Source organism: Pteronotus mesoamericanus, unplaced genomic scaffold (assembly GCF_021234165.1).
Source record: "Pteronotus mesoamericanus isolate MK-2021 breed Mesoamerican mustached bat unplaced genomic scaffold, CSHL_Meso_final contig_227, whole genome shotgun sequence".
Taxonomy (NCBI): Eukaryota; Metazoa; Chordata; class Mammalia; order Chiroptera; family Mormoopidae; genus Pteronotus; species Pteronotus mesoamericanus.
This window is the reverse complement of record NW_026555094.1, coordinates 103,256-119,890: the sequence shown is the minus strand read 5'-3', so window position 1 is coordinate 119,890 and position 16,635 is coordinate 103,256.

Below are 16,635 nucleotides of genomic sequence, written 5' to 3'. Positions count from 1 at the left end.
AGACTGTTCTTTTTTGCTTCTGCTTCTTAAATTGATCTGTCTTGACATCCTGGCTTTGTGGTGTGAACTTTTATTGTGGAGGACTACTGTCTTTTCTTTTTTGTTCTGCCTCTGATGATGTTAGATATTGACCCCATCTGACCATATACAGATAGTTCAAGTCTTCCAGTAATCTACTGTCTGTGGCTGTCTCCTTCATTTGTTAATCTTGTCACTCTACACTCATCAGTCCATCTTAGTCACCATGGGATGAGGCAAAGTTCCTCTTGCGGGAAGGGCTATTGTGTCCTTTCACCACTGTTGTTGCTCAGGGGAGTGTTCTACCTAAGCCAGATGGCTGCTGTATTGGAGAGGAGTCAGCACTGGGATCCCGCCAGCTACTCTCTCAATTCTTTCCTCAAAGACTCCTTCCCCAGTTTCTCCTCTGGCATTGTAGCCTACTCTGTCCACACCTTGCTGGAGACCAAGGTAAGTGGCTGCAAACAAATTTATGCATCAGGGAGGAAGAAAAGATGGCAGAGGAGTGAATGGGAGTCACGCGGACCTCCTCAAAGGCCAAACTGGAATTCTGACTAAATACTGGAGAAATCACCTGGAAAACAATAGAACAATAGAGGGAGAGGAGCCTTGGAACTGTGGACAGACACTGGAATCGACTTTCACACATCTGAATGGGTGAGAAGTGCAGTGGAGGCTCAAGAGGGTGGGCTGGGTGACCACGGGCACTAGCACCACAGGGACATTGAAACGGCCAGTTCAATCCCTCTGAGAAGAACAGGGTCTGAATCATAAACAGGGACCCCTTGACTACAGCAGCTGAAACCAGGAAAATGCACAGACAAAACACAACCCCGAAAAGCTTAGGAGCGCTCTCTGCCAGAGACAGGTGGTTGGAGATGCAAAGAGACATTTAAAGAGCCAAGGCAAAACTTTGCAGTGGCAGCCGCCTTCCTTGATCTCTGGGTAGAGGCAGCAGCAGAGTGGCCTGGTGCCTGAGGAAAGATTGGTGAGGAAAACATTGGGAAGAGAACTGAGACGGTGGCCAGTGGAGCGCGGGTCATAACTCACCTCCCACACTGCAGCTACCATCTCGCTCAGTCATAAGTGAATTAATAAACCTGCCCTTTGTGTGCTCTGCACACAGCTTGTGCACATGTGAGCTGGGGGCTGAGTGCAGACTGGCTGGAAGAAATAGAGGATCCTTGGCCAAGGGGAACACATAGCTGCATAGAGACCCTTGAGGAGAGACTGGAGATGGTGGCATTGGGGAAAGAACAAGAGGAGGAACCGGGGAGTCCCAACTCCATCCTTATTCCCTAGACTCCATTTTGCGCAGGCAAGCCATGCACCCAATGAGGCAGAAGCACACACGCACGAGCCAGACAGCCAGTGATTACAACACAGTCTGCAGAAATAGCAGATCCCTGGCTAAAGAGGTCACAGAAATGCCCAGAGACCCTCGAGGAGAGAATGGAGACAGAGGCTTTGGGGAATCCCGCTGGTGACTCTTTCCCAGTCCACGATCTACATCTTGCTCAGGCAGACTACTCCCCTGAGTGACAGCAGCCTATAAGGGCACAATATTCCTGCCATCAGGAAGCACGGCTATGCCCTGTGGTGCCTAAGCCTGACATATGAGGACAGAGCAACTAGACTGACAATCACAGGAAACAGGCACAGACAGTAGATTCCTGGAAGGCTCAAACAAAGCCCCAAAGTCAGATAGGGTTAACTACTGACACCATCAGAGGATACCCAGAAGGAAAAACAAACAAACAAACACACAAACAAATAAATAAATAAATCCACCTACTACCATAGAAGTTTAATGCACAAAGTCAGGAAATCTAGGTGAATCAATTGAAGCAGAAGCAAAAAAATAAATAAATAATAGATTCTCACAAAAATGGGAAGAAAAAGAAGTTCCCCCTCAAATGAGGGGAAAGAAGGAATCCCCACAGAGAGAGAGCTAAATGAAATAGAGGCAAGTAAACTATCAGATATTGAATTCAAAGCAATGGCTCTATGGAAGCTCAATGAGCTCAGCCAGCTCAAAGATAACTGAGAAACTGCAGAGAAACTATCAGGAACTTATGGCAAACTATATCAACCTGGAAAAGGACATAGAAACTATCAAGAAGACACAAGAGATTATGAAGAATACCATTTCTGAATTGAAGAACACAGTAGAAGGAATCTAAAGCAGGCTAGATGAAGCCAAGGATTGAATCAGCGAGCTGGAGGACAAAGTAGAAAAAAGCTCCCAGAAAGAAGAAGAAAATGAAAAAAGACTCAAAAATAATGAAGAGGCATTTAGGGAAATGCAGGACAATCTGAAACATAATAATATCTGTATAATAAGGATAACCAAAGGAGAAGAGGAACAAAAGATAAAGAACCTATTTGAAAAAGTCATGATGGAAAACTTCCCCAATTTGAAGAGAGAAAAGGTCTCATGAATCCAGGAGGCACAGAGAACCTCACTCAAGAGGGACCCAAGGAGGTCCACTCCAAGATATATCATCATTAAAATGGCAACTATCAAAGACAAAGAGAGAATCCTCAAGGCAGCAAAGGAGAAGGAGAAAGTAACATACAAGGAGGCCCCGATATGGCTAGGAGCTGACTTCTCAACAGAAACACTACAAGCCAGAAGGGAATGGCAACAAATATTCCAAGTAATGAAAAGTGAAGTTCTACAACCAAGGCTGTTCTACCCAGAAAGTCTCTCAATTAAAATAGAAGGGGAAATAAGGAGTTTCCCAGACAACAGCAGGCTAAAAGAATATGTCTCCACTAAATCAGCACTACAAGATACGCAAAAGAGACTGCTTTAAGAACACGAAGAAAAAAAGAGTGAGAAAGAGAAAAACACAGGTAGAAAGAAAAAAAAAGAATGTTTCTATCAGTAATACCTCTCAATGTAAATGCACTAAATGCCCTAATCAAAAGACACAGGATAGCTGAATGGATAAGAAAACATGACCCACACATATGCTGCCTACAAGAGACATATGTCAGAACAAAAGACATACACACAATGAAAGTAAAGGGATGTAAAAAGAAAAACTTCAATGCAAATGGGCAAAAGAAGAAAGCAGGGGTAGCCATACTCATATGAGACAAAACAGATTTCAAAACAAAAGCCATAAAAAGAGACCCAGAGGGACATTTTTTAAAACTTAAATGAAGAATCCATCAAGAAGACATAAACATTGTAAACTTATATGCACCCAACAAAGGAGCACCCAAATATATAAGGAATATCATGGACGACTTCAGAAAAGACATAGACAGGAACACACTGATAGAAGTGGATTTTAACACCCCACTGTCAAAAATGAACAGATCTTCAAAACAAAGTATCAACAAGGATATGGTGGCGCTGAAAGACACATTAAAGCAAATGGACTTAACTGATATATATAGAACCTTACATCCCAAAGAACAAAAATACACATTCTTTTCAAATGCTCATGGCAGTTTTTCAAAGATAGACCACATGATAGAACACAAAGCAAGTCTCAGCAAATTGAGGAAAATTGAAATAATACCAAACTTTTTCTCGGACCACAAGGGATTGAAACTGGAGATCAACCTCAAAGAGAAACTTCAAAAACTTGCAAACTCATGGAGACTGAACAGTACACTATTAAACAATGAATGGGTCAATAATGAAATAAGAGAAGAAATCAAAAAATTTCTGGAAACAAATGAAAATGAACATACAACAATCCAAAACCTATGGGACACAGCAAAGACGGTCCTGAGAGGGAAGTTCATAGCAATACAGGCTTATCTAAAAAAGATAGAAACATTTCAAATAAAAGACCTAAAACAACAACTTCAAGAACTGGAGAAACAACAACAAATAAATCCCAGAGGAAGTAGAAAGAAGAAAATAATTAAGATCAGAGCAGAACTGAATGGCATAGAGATTAAAAGAACAATTCAAAGGATCAACCAATCCAGGAGTGGGTTCTTTGAAAAGATAAATAAAATCAACCAGCCTTTAAGCAGACTCATCAAGGAAAAAAAGGGAGAGGACCCAAATTAATAATATCAGAAATGATAGAGGAGAAATAACAACTGATACCACAGAAATACAAAGGAATGTAAGAAACAGCTATGAACAATTATATGCCAAGAAATTTGAAAACCTCGATGAAATGGACAAATTTCTAGAAAAGTATAATCTTCCAGCACTGAAGGAAGAAGCAGAAAGCTTGAACAGGCGAATAACAGCTGGGGAAATTGAAGCAGTAATCAAGAAACTCTCGGCACAAAAAAGCCCTGGTCTGGACATTTTCACTAAGGAGTTTTAAAAAACATTTAAGGAAGAGCTAACCCCTGTACTTCTCAGACTGATCCAAAAAAATCCAATAGGACGGAAGTCTCCCAGAATCTTTTCATGAGGCCAGCATCACTCTCATCCCAAAACCAGATGAAGATCCTACAAAGAAAGAAAACTACAGGCCAATTTCGCTGATGAACATAGATGTTAAAATCCTCAAAAAAATATTGGCAAGATGCATCCAGCACTACATTAAAAACATTATCCACCATGATCAAGTGGGATTCATCCCAAGGATGCAGGGATGTTTCAATATACGCAAGTCAATAAACATAATACATCACATAAACAAAAGGAAAGACAGAAACCACATGATCATCTCGATAGATGCAGATAAAGCATTCGATAAGGTGCAGCACCCATCTCAGATCAAAACACTCAGCAAAATGAGAGTAAATGGGGCATTCAACAATGTAATAAAGGCCATATATGAAAAACCTACAGTCAACATCATACTCAACGGGCAAAAAATAAAAGCTTTCCCACTGAGATCGGGAACACGACAAGGTTATCCACTTTCATCACTTCCTTTCAACGTGGTACTGGAAGTCCTAGCCACAGCGGTCAAACAAGAAAAAGAAATAAAAAGCATCCATATAGGAAAGGAAGAAGTAAAGCTATCATTGTTTGCAGACGACATGATAGTATACATAGAAAACCCTGTAGACTCCACCAAAGAACTACTCAAACTAATAAGTGAATTTAGCAAAACAGCAAGATACAAAGTCAACATTCAGAAATCAAAGGCATTTTTGTATAACAGCAATGAAATAGAAGAAGAAGAAATCTGAAAATAAATACCATTTGATATAGCAAGAAGAAAAATAAAGTACCTAGGAATAAATTTAACCAAGGAGGTAAAAGACTTGTATGCAGAAAACTATACAACATTGAAGAAAGAAATGAAGGAAGATACAAATAAATGGAAGCATATACCGTGCTCATGGATTGGAAGAATTAATATCATCAAAATGTCCATACTACCCAAAGCAATTTATAGATTCAACACAATCTCTATTAAGATACCAATGATGTATTTCACAGAAACAGAACAGATATTTCAAAAATTTATATGGAACCATAAACGACCTCGAATAGCCGCAGCAATTTTGAGAAAGAAACACAAAGTAGGAGGGATCACAATACCGGACATCAAACTCTACTACAAAGCCACTATACTCAAAACAATCTGGTACTGGCACAAGAACAGACCCATAGACCAGTGGAACAGAATAGAAAGCCAAGAAATAGGCCCAGGTCTATATGTGTATCTCATATTTGACAAAGGGAGCAGAAGCATAAAATGGAGTAATAATAACCTCTTCAACAAATGGTATTGGGAGAGCTGGACAGCTACATGCAAAAAATTGTAATTGGATCATCCGCTGACACCATACACAAAAATAAACACAAGGTGGATGAAAGAGTTAAATATAAGTCGCAACACCATAAAAGTCCTAGAGGGGAACATTGGCAGGAAACTCTCAGATATCCCACGCAGCAATTTTTTCACTGATATGTCTCCTAAAGCAAGGGACATAACGGAAAGATTAACAAGTGGGACCTCATCAAAATAAGCTTCTGCACGGCTAAAGAAAACATCAGCAAAATGAAAAGGGAGCCAACCATATATGAAAATGTATTTGCCAATGATATATCAGATAGAGGTTTGATCTCCAAAATATATAAAGGACTCCCATGACTCCACTCCAAGAAGACCAATGATGCAATAAAAAAAAAAAAAAATGGCCAAAGGACCTGGGCAGACGCTTTTCCAAGGAGGAGATACGGAGGGCCCAGAGACATTTGAAAGTATGCTCAGCATCACTAGTCATCAGAGAAATGCATATCAAGACCACAATGATGTACCACCTCACACCGGTCAGAATGGCCGTCATAAACAGATCAGCAAACAACAGGTGCTGGTGAAGCTGTGGAGAAAAGGTTACCCTAGTATACTCTTTTGAGAATGCAGACTGGTGCAGTAATTGTGGAAAGCAGTGTGGAACTTCCTCAGAAAGCTGAAAATGGAACTGCCTTTTGATCCAGTGATTCCCCTGCTCGGACTATACCCTAAGATTCCCAAAACACCAATTCAAAAGAACCTATGCACCCCAATGTTCATAGCAGCACAATTTACAATAGCCAAATGTTGGAAGCCGCCTAAATGTCCATCAGTAGATGATTGGTTCAAAAAACTATGGTCCATTTACACAATGGAATACTTCGCAGCAGAAAGAAAAAAAGAACTACACTTCGCGAAAGCATGGATGGAACTAGAGAGCAGTATGCTAAGCGAAATAAGCCAGGGGGGTGAAAGACAAATACCATATGATCTCACTTATCAGTGGAACCTAACTAACAAAACAAAGATGCAAGGAAAATCAGACCAGCAACACTGAAAGAAAAAGAAACCAACAGAGACAAAGGGGAAGGAGGGAGGGTTGGGCGGGGGTGGGGAAAGGAAGGGAAGGGGCATGTCAAGGAACATACAGCAAGAACTCATGGACAAAGCTGAAGTGGGGAAGGATTGAGGAAGGGAGGGGGCAGGGGAGCAGTGGAAAGTTTGGGGATGAAGGCAGAGACAGATGTATTTTGAAAAATAAATAAATTATTTTTTAAAAAGAATCCAATATGAAAAGGTAAAACTATGGAGAGAATAAAAAGATGAATGGTTGCCAGGTTGGAGGAACGGGGCTGAGATGAATAGAGCACAGGATTTTTAGGGCTGAGATTATATTCTGTATGACTTAATAATTATGGATATATGTCAGTATACATTTATCCAAACCCATAGAATTTATAACACCAAGGTTAAACGATAGACTTTGGGTGATTATGGTGTGTCAATGTCAGTTCATCCTTGGTTAAAGAAAAAAAAGTACTAGTTTGGTGAATGATGTTGATAATGGGGGAGGACATGCATGTGTAGACCAGGAAGTACATGGGAAATTCCTGTACCTTCATCTCAATTTTGTTGTAAACCCAAAACTGCTCTAAAAAATAAGGTTTAAAAAGTAAAAAAAAAAAAAAATTCAAATACACTTGTCTCCATTTACCTGTCACTACTTTTCCCTGCCTGACCCATCACCACCTCTCCACCTCAATAATTCCCAACATTGGCTTCGTCCATGTCTCCTTCACACCTGTTCCTTGATCTGACATTTCCCCTTCCCCACCCCACTACCCCTTCCCACCATCCCTCATGTCCCTGCTGGGCTCTTCTTTCTTTCAAAGCTGCTAGTCATATTTTCCTTGCCTGCTTGTTTTGTAGATTATGGTCCCCTTATAGGTGAGATCATATGATATTTGTCTTTCACTGCCTAGCTTATTTTGCTTAGCATAATGCTCTATAGCGAAGGATTGTAGCCCTTTTTTCCTTTCTGCCACATGGTATTCCATTGTGTAAATGTACCATTGTTTTTTGATCCCCTCATTTACTGATGGGCACTTAGGTTGCTTCCAACACTTGGCTATTGTCAATTATGTTGCAATGAACATTGGGGCGCATGGGTTCTTTTGAATTGGTGTTTTCAGATTCTGAGGGTATAATCCCAACAGTGGATCTACTGGATCAAAAGGCAGTTCCATTTTCAGCTTTTTGAGGAAATTCCACACTGTTTTCCACAGTGGCTGCACAAGTATGCATTCCTACCAACAGTGGACTAGGGTTCCCTTTCCACCATGACCTTGCCAGCACCTGTTGTTTGTTGATTTATTTATGATGGCCATTCTGACCGGTGTGAAGTGGTATCTCATAGTGGTTTTAATATGCATTTCTCTGATGGCTACTGATGGTGAGCATCCTTCCATATGCCTCTGGGCCCTGTTTATGTGCTCCTTGGAGAAGTGTCTGTTCAGAACCTTTGCCGAGTTTTTAATTGGATTGTTTGTCTCCTTGAAGTGGAATTGTGTGAGTTCTTTCTATATTTTGAAGATCAAACACCTGTCTGAGGTGTCATTGGGAAATATATTTTCCCATACGGTTGGTTCCCTTTTCATTTTGCTGATGTTTTCTTTAGCCATGAAGAAGCTTCTTATTTTGGTGAAGTCCCATTTGTTTAGTTTTTCCTTTATGTCCTTTACTCTAGGGAACATATTGGTGAAAATATTGCTGTGTGGGATATACGAGAGTTTCCTGCCTATGTTTTTCACTAGAAGTTTTATGGTGCTACGACTTATATTTAAGTCTTTCATCCATCTTGAGTTTATTTTTGTGTATGGTGTTAGTTGGTGGTGGAATTTCAATTTTTTGCATGTAGCTGTCCAGCTTTCCCAACAGCATTTGTTGAAGAGGCTATTTTTACTCCATTTTATGCTTCTGCACCCTTGTCAATATTAATTGACCTCAGAGACATGGGTTTACTTCTGTGCTCTCTACTCAGTTCCATTGATCTGTGTGTCTGTTCTTATGCCAGTACCAGACTTTCTTGATTACAGTGGCCTTGTAATATTGTTTGATGTCAGGTTTTGTGATCTGTCCTACTTTGTTTTTCTTTCTCAAAATTTCTATGGCTATTTGGGGTCCTTTATATTTCCATATAATTTTTTAAATGTTTGTTCTGTGTCTGTGAAACACGTCATTGGTATTTTAATAGAGATTGCATTGAATCTATACATTGCTTTGCATACTATGGACATTTTACGGATGTTATTTCTTCTAATCCATGAAAATGTTACAAGCCTCCATTTATTTGTGTCTTCCTTAATTTCTTTCAATGTTGTATAGTTTCCTGCCTACAGGTTTTTTACCTCCTTGGTTATGTTTATTCCTAAGTACTTTGTTTTTCTGTTTCCTATAGCAAAGGAGATTTTTTCCCTGATTTCTGATTCTGATATGTCATTTTTGATAAACAAAAATGCCTCTGAACCTGGACAGATGCTTTTCCAAGGAAGAGATACAGAGGGCCCAGAGACATTGGAAAGGATGCTCAGCATCACTAGCTATCAGAGAAATGCAGATCAAAACCACCATGAGGTACCACCTCACACTAGTCAGAATGGCCATCATAAACAGATCAACAAACAACTGGTGCTGGCGAGGCTGTGGAGAAAAGGGAACCCTAGTACACTGTTGGTGGGAATGCAGACTGGTGTAGCCATTGTGGAAAACAGTGTGGAATTCCCTCCAAAAGCTGAAAATGGAACTGCCTTTTGATCCAGTGATTCCGCTGCTGGGACTATACCCTAAGAACCCCAAAACACCAATGCAAAAGAACCTATGCACCCCAATGTTCATAGCAGCACAATTTACAATAGCCAAGTGTTGGAAGCAACCTAAATGCCCATGAGTAGATGATTGTATCAAAAAACTATGGTACAAGGAGGGAGTGGGGCGGGGGAAAAGTAAGGGAAGGGGAATGTCAAGGAACATATAGCAAGGACTCATAGACAAAACCAAAGGGGAAGAGTTGAGGGAGGGAGGGAGGGAGGGGCAAGGGAAAGTGGTGGGGGTAGGCAGAGACAAATGTATTTGAAAAAATAAATTAATTAATGTAAAAAAGATAATATAAAACCTAAAAAAAAAACTATGGTACATTTACGCAATGGAATACTATGCAGCAGAAAGAAAAAAGAACTACTAAACTTCACGACAGCATGGATGGAACTAAAGAGCTTTATGCTAAGCAAAATAAGCCAGGGGGTGAAAGACAAATACCATATGATCTCACCTATAAGTGGAACCTAAGCAACAATACAAAGATGCAAGGAAAATAAGACCAGCAACCCTGAAAGGAAAAGAAACCAACAGAGACAAGAGTGAAGGACGGAGTGAGGGGCGGGGGAAAAGGAAGGGAAGGGGAAAGTCAAGGAACATATAGCAAAGACTCATGGAGAAAACCAAAAGGGAAGATTTGAGGGGCAGATGGAGGGAGGGGGCAAGGGAAAGTGGTGGGAGGAAAGCAGAGACAAATGTATTTGAAAAAATAAATTAATTCATTAAAAATATGCCTTTGATTTCTGGATATTAACTTTGTATCCCGCTGTTTTGCCAAATTCACTTATTAGGTCAAGCAGTCTCTTGGTGGAGTCTATGCCGTTTTCAATGTACACTATCATGCCATCTGCAAACAATGATAGTTTTACTTCCTCCTTTCCAATTTGGATGTCTTTTATTTCTTTTTCTTGTCTGATCACTGAGGATAGGACTTCTAGTACAATGTTGAATAGAAGTGCTGAAAGCAGACATCCTTGTCTTGTTCCCAATCTTAGTGGGAAAGCTTTTATATATTTTTTTTGCCCTTTGAGAATGAGGTTATCTGCAGGTTTTTCTTACATGGCCTTTACTATGTTGAGGTATGCCCCTATATTCCCAGTTTGCTGAGATTTTTTTATCTCAAATGGGTGCTGTACGTTATCAAGTGCTTTTTTCACATCTATTGATATGATCATGGGGTTTTTGTCTTTAGTTTACATGATGTATTATGTTTATTGATTTGTGAATATACTACTGCCCTTGCATCCTTGGGATGAATCCCACTTGATCATGGTGGATGATCTTTTTAATGTATTGGTGGATGCAGTTTGACAATATTTTGTTCAGGATTTTAGCATCTGTTTTTATCAGCGATGTTGGCCTGCAGTTTTCTTTGTTGGTTGTATTTTTATCTGGTTATCAGTTTAGAATGACGCTGGCCTCAAAAGAATAGATTGAGAGTCTTCCCTCTTCTTGGATTTCTTTGGAATAGTCTGTGAAGGACAGAAGTTACCCTTCCTTAAGTGTTTTGTAAAATTCTCCTGTGAAACTGTCCAGTCTAGGGCTTTTGTGTGCAGGGAATTTCTTTTATTGCTGCATCCATTTCTCCAGCTGTTACCTGTGTGTTCAGGCTTTCCGCTTCTTCTTACTTCACTATTGGAAGGTTCTGTTTTTCTAGAGATTTGTCCATTTTACCGTGGTTTTCAAATGTCTTGGCAGGTAATTTTTCATTGTAACTTCTTGCAGTCCTTTGTATTTCTGTGGTATCAGTTGTTAATTCTCTTTCATTTCTGATATTATTTATTTGAGTCCTCTCCTTTTCTTTCTTGATGAGTTTGTTTGAAGGCTTGTCAATTGTGTTTATTTTTTTAAGAGTCATCTCCTGGATGGGTTGATCTTATGAATTGTTCTTTTAGACTCTATGTCATTCAGTTCTGCTCTGATCTTGATTATTTCTTTCCTTCTACTTGCTCTGGGCCTTGTTTGTTGTCATTTCTCCAGGTCTTGAAGTTGGAGAGTTAGGTCATTTATTTGAAATGTTTCTATATTTCTTAGGTAGGCCTGTATTGCTATAAACTTCCCTCTCAGGAGAGCCCTCGCTGTGTCTCATAGGTTTTGGACTGTTGTGTGCTCATTTTCATTTGTTTCCAGAAACTTTTTGATTTCTTCTCTGATCTCATTCTTGACCCATTCATTGTTTAATAGCATTCAATTCAGTCTCCAAGACTTTGAATATTTCTGAGTTTTTCCTTGAGGTTGGTTTCTAGTTTCAAGCCCTTGTGATCTGAGAAAATCCTTATTATAACTTCAATGTTCTGTAATTCCTTGAGGCTTGTTTTGTATCCTATCATGTGGTCTGTCTGTCTTTGAAAATGTTTCAGATGCATTTGAAAAGAATGTGTATTTTTCTTCTTTGGGATGAAAGTTTCTATGTATGTCCATTAAATCCATTTTATCTAATGTGTGTTTCACTTCTACAATATCCTTGTTGATGTTTTGTTTGGAAGATCTATCCATTTCTGACAGTGGGTTGTTAAAATCCCCTATTATCATTGTGTTACTATCTATGTTTCTTGAAGTCCTCCAAGATTTTCCTTATATACTGGGGTGCGCTCCTATGTTGCATGCATATAGGTTTACAATGTTTGTCTTCTTGATAGTGTCTTCCATTGAGTGTTATAAAGTGACCTTATGGGTCTCTTTTTATGGCCTTTGTTTTGAAGTCTCTTTTGTCTGATATAAGTAGTGCTACCCCTGCTTTTTTTTCCCTGTCCATTTGCTTGGAATATTTTTTCCATCCTTCTACTTTCAGTCTGTGTAGGTCCTTTGTTCTGAGGTGGGTCTCTTGTAGGCAGCATATGTGTGGGACGTGTTTTCTTATCCATTCAGCTATCCTGTGCCTTTTGATTGGGGCATTTAATCCATTTACATTTAAAGTTATTATTGATAGGTACTTATTCATTTTTTACTTTTGTACCTGTGATCCTCTCTTTCTCACTCTTTTTCTTCATCTTCTTAAGCCCGTCCCTTTCGAATACCTTGTAGTGCTGGTTTAGTGGAGGTGTATTTCTTTAACCTATTTTTTTCTGGGGAAATCCTTACTTTGCCTTCCATTTCAATTGAGAGCCTTGCTGGGTAGTGTAGTCTTGATTGCAGGCCCTTGCTTTTCATTAATTGGAGTATTTCTCACCATTACCTTCTGGCTTGTAGTGTTTCTGTTGAAAAGCCAGTTGCTAGCCGTATTGGTGTTCCCTTACATATTACTGCGGTTTTCTCCGTAGTTTTCTTTAAGAATCTCTCTTTGTCTTTGATATTTTCCATTTTAATGATAATGTGTCTTGGAGTGGGCCCCATTGGATTCCTCTTGAATGGGTCCTCTATGCTTCCTAGGCTTACTTTACTTTTCCTCTCCAATTATGGAAGTTTTCTATCATTACTTTTTCAAACAGGTTCTCTATCTCTTCTTCCTCTTTTCCTTCTGGTAACCCTACTAGATGATATTATTACATTTCAGGTATTCCTGCATTTCCCTGAATGCCTCTTCATTCTTTTTGAGTCCTTTTTCATTTTCTTGTTCTTTCTGCCAACTTTTTTTTTGCCTTGTCCTCCAGATCACTGATTCAATCCTCTGCTTCATCAAGCCTGCTTTTGATTCCTTCTACTGCATTCCTCAATTCAGAAATTGTATTCTTCATTTCCTCTTGTCTCCTATTGAGAGTTTCCATGTCTTTTTTCATGGTGATATATTTTTCAATATGTTCCTCATAGTTTCCGTGTAGTTTTTGGTCATTTTCTTTGAGATCTCTGAGCTCATTGATCTTCCTTAGAACCATTGTTTTAAACTCAATTTCTGATAGTTTACTTGCCTCTATTTTATTTAGTTCTCTTTGTGGGGATTCCTCCTTTCCCTTCAATTTGGGGGTGCTTCTTTTTCTTACTATTATTTGTGAAACTCTTTCTTATTTTCCTTATGCTTCTTAAATTGATCTGTCTTGACTTCTTGACTTTGTGGTGTGAACTTCTATGGTAGGAGACCACTTCCTTCCTTCCTTCCTTCCTTCCTTCCTTCCTTCCTTCCTTCCTTCCTTCCTTCCTTCCTTCCTTCCTTCCTTCCTTTTCTTTTCTTTTTCTGACTCTGATGATGCCACCTCTTGATCCTATCTGATCTTAGGCAGTCTTTAAGAGACTTCCAGGAATCTACTATCTTTTTCTGTGTCCTCTCTTTGTTAATCTAGTCTCTCTGCACTCAGCAGTCAGGGTGAGGCAGAGTTACTCCTGTGTGTGTGGCTGTGGTGTCCTTTCAAGCTGCTGCCATTCAAGGCAGTAATCTGCCTGAGCAAGATGGCTGCTACTGTATGGGGTTGTCAGTACTAGGATCCCTCTGGATACCCTCTCAGTTCTCTTCCCAGTGCCTCCTCTCCAGACTTTCCTCAAGCGTCTCCTGACCACTCTGCATCCCCTTTAGTCAGGGACCTACTATCTGTGGCTGCTGCTCTGTACTCAACAGTCAGGCCTGTGCAACAGTGGGCTGGGGCTGAGCCTACTGGGAATGTGGCTATTGTGTCCTTTCACGCTGCTGTCGCTTGGGAGAGTAGTCTGCCTGAGCAAGACGGCAGGTGCAGAATGGGTGGTAAGTCAGCACCTGGACTCCGCCATCTGCTTTCTCGGTTCTTTCCCCCATGCCTCCTTCTCCAGTCTCTCCCCAGGCAACTGCAGCCCACTCTGCCTCAGCCTCTGCCAGAGCCCAGAGTAAGTGGCTGCCACTACAAATTTTTGCAGGGCCCTTTAAATGGCTCTTTGCATCTCTAGTCACCTGTCTCTGGCAAAGAGCACAGTGCCACTTTTCACAGCCAGCTGTTATCTGTGTGCTTTTGGTCTCTGGTACTGTAGGCTGGAGATCCCCACTTATGGTTTAGACCCTGCTTTTCTTAGGGGGATCCAACTGGCTGTTTCCATATCCCTCTGGCAATGCTGCCTGTGTGTGCCTAGCCCATTTTCTTGAGCCTCTATCATACTCCTTACCAGTTAGGTTGTGCTAAAACCAATTCCTCTGTCTGTCCGAGGTTTTAAGTCTCCTCTCTCACTATTATTCAGTTGTTTTCCAGGTGATTTCTCCACAATTTAGTTGTAATTCCAGGTTGGTCCTGGGAGGAGGTCATTATGACTTCCTCTCATTCTTCCTCCATCTTGAAGTCTCTCTGAATCACATTTATTAACTGGCGAATGTTGTACCAAACTTGCATTCCCAGAATATAATGCACTTGATCATGGTGTATGATTTTTTTATGTATTGGTGTATTCAGCTTTGTAATATTTTTAATGAAGATTTTAGCACAATGTTCATCAGAAATAGTGGCTTGTCATTTTCTTTTTTTGTAGTTGATCTGATTTTGGAATATGGATAATGGTGGACTCACCAAATGAGCTTTGGAGTCTTCCCTTCTCTGGAATTTTTTGGAATTGCTTGAGAAGGATTGGTGTTAGTTCTCAGAATCTTTGGTAAATTCACCTGGGAAGCCATGTGGTCCAGGGTTTTTGTTTATTGGGAGTTTTTGACCACTGCTTCAATTTCACTAGGTATAATTGTATATTCAGATTCTCTGAATCTTCCTGATTTAGTTTTGGATAACTGTATGTTTGTAGGAATTTACTCATTTTGTCCAGGTTGTCCTATTTCTTTTCAGATAGCTGTTAATAATATTTTCGTACAATCCTTTGTACTTCTTTGGTGTAAGTTGTTACTTCTCTTTCATTTTTTATTTTATTTATTTGAGTCCTCTCTCTTTTTTCTTGATGAGTCTGGTACAAGATTTGTCAATGTTGCTCATCTTTTCAAAGAACCAGCTCTTATATTCATTGATTTTGCATTATTTGTTAGACTCCATTTCATTTATTTCTGCTCTGATCTTTATTATTTCCTTCTCTCTACTCAAGTTGGACTTTGTTTGTTGCTCCTTTTCATGTTCCTTTCAGTGCAAAGTTAAATTGTTTATTTGAGTTTTTAGTTGTTTTTTCAGATAGATTTGTAATGCTATGAATTTTCCTCTTAGGATTGCTTTCCATGTGTCCTGCATATTTGGGGTTGTTCTGTTCTCATTTTCATTTGTTTCAAGGTTTCTTTTGATTTCTTCTTTATCCTCATTTTTGACCCACTCATTGTTTAGTAATACATTATTTATCTTCCATGTTTTTGTGTATTTTTCAATGTTCTTTTTGTGATTGATTTCTCATTTTGAAGCAATGTAGTCAGAAAAGATGCTTTATATAATTTTTATCTAAAATTTACTGAAACTTGTTTTGTGTCCTAACATGTAGTCTACTGGGGAGAATATTCCATATACACTTAAGTAGAATTTATAATCTGTTGCTTTGGGGTGAAATGCTCTGTAAATATCAATTAAATCCATTTTATCTAGTGTGTCATTTAAGGCCACCATCCTCTTGTTGATTTTCTGTCTGATCTATTCATTGAAGCCAGTGGGGTGTTAAAATCCCCTACTATGACTGTATTTCCATCTATTTCTCCCTTTATAACCATCAAGATCTGCATTATATATTTAGGTGCTTCTATGCTGGATGTAGAAATGTTTACTAAGGTTATATCCCCTTTTTGGATTGTTCTCTTTATCAGTATGTTGTGTTCTTTGTCTCTTACTATAGCTCTGGTCTTACAGTATATTTTGTTTAATATAAGTATTGCTACCCCAGGTTTTTTCCTTTTCATTTGCATGAAATATCTTTTTCCACCCCTTTACTTTAGTCTATGTGTATCCCTCCTTCTTAGCTGGGTTTCTTGGAGACAGCATATAGACGAGTCTTGTTTTCTTATTCATTCACCTACCCCATGTCTTTTTATTGGAGCATTTATGTCATTTACTTTTAAAATGTTTATTGACAGATACATATTTATTGCCATTTTGTAACTATTTTCCTGTTTTTTTTTCTTTTTCTTTATAAAGCAAACCCTTTTACATTTGTTGCAATGTTAACAAACTCCTTTACCTTTTTCTTGTCTTGGAAGTTCTTTATCTCTCCTTCAATTTTAAATGATAGTATTTCTGGGTAAACTAGTCTTGGTTGTAGG